This window comes from Hypanus sabinus, unplaced genomic scaffold, assembly GCF_030144855.1.
Source record: "Hypanus sabinus isolate sHypSab1 unplaced genomic scaffold, sHypSab1.hap1 scaffold_214, whole genome shotgun sequence".
NCBI lineage: Eukaryota > Metazoa > Chordata > Chondrichthyes > Myliobatiformes > Dasyatidae > Hypanus > Hypanus sabinus.
Genome location: NW_026780246.1, coordinates 441591 through 442664, shown reverse-complemented (window position 1 = coordinate 442664; position 1074 = coordinate 441591). Strand labels below are relative to the sequence as shown.

Here is a 1074-nt window from a genome sequence, read left to right as displayed (position 1 = left end):
AAGGGATTGGACAAGATCGAGGCAAGAAATAAGTTCCAGATGCTGGCAGAGTCCAGTACCAGAGGGCGTGGTTTGAGAATAAGGTGTAGGTCATTTAGGACAGAGTTAAGGAAAAACTTCTTCTCCCAGAGAGTTGTGGGGGTCTGGAATGCGCTGCCTCAGAAGGCAGTGGAGGCCAATTCTCTGGATGCTTTCAAGACGGAGCTAGATAGATATCTGATGGACAGGGGAATCAAGGGATATGGGGACAAGGCAGGAACCGGGTATTGATAGCAGATGATCAGCCATGATCTCAGAATGGCGGTGCGGGCTCGAAGGGCCGAATGGTCTACTTCTGCACCTTTTGTCTATTGTCTATTATATCTACCACTTCATCTGGCAGCTCATTCCACATTCCCACCACTCTTTGTGTGAAGAACCCGCCCCACCCCAATGTTCCCTTTAAACTGTTCCCCATTCACCCTTAACCGATGGGCTCTTATTTTTTTTTCTCCCCGGCCTCAGTGGAAAAAGCCTGCTTGCATTCATTCTCTCTATATCCATCATAATTTTATATACTTCTATCGTCTCCCCTCATTCTTCTAGGCTCAATAAAATAAAGTCCTAACCTATTTAATACTTGTTACTGAAAACGGAAAGGAACAGTGGGCAATGTTTTGTACTTATTGCTGTACTTCAGAGCAGGGTGGGGAGGCGATGTCTCGGGTCATTGCTCAAGAGCGCAAAGCATTGAGCGCTTTGCACGGTTTCTGTGGTGTAGTTGTTATCACATTCGCTTTACACGCGAAAGGTCCCCAGTTCAATCCTGGGCAGAAACATTGTTTGGGCTTCAGTGCTTCAAATGAACTTGAGACTCAACTTTTCAGTTTGTGCTCAAGTGTATTGTCATGAGCATCCAGGTGTAAATATAATGAACATTCGCTTTTCTAGCAAAGCTCATTCTATTTCAAACCTGGCAAAGGTAAATTAAAGAAAGAAGAATTAATAGAAATGATATATAATTTCCAAGAGAACATAAACGGATTTCAACGTAAGGAGGTTCGTGGATAACGTACACTGCGTAACGGGCGAATT

General features: G+C 44.1%; 1 non-coding gene across 1 annotated transcript; it reads left to right on the top strand.

Moving 5' to 3' along the window:
- The first annotated feature begins 745 nt into the window (after positions 1-745).
- trnav-uac (transfer RNA valine (anticodon UAC)) lies at positions 746-818 on the top strand. The gene has a single exon. It is a non-coding gene; the product is annotated as a tRNA-Val (tRNA).
- Positions 819-1074: the final 256 nt, after the last annotated feature.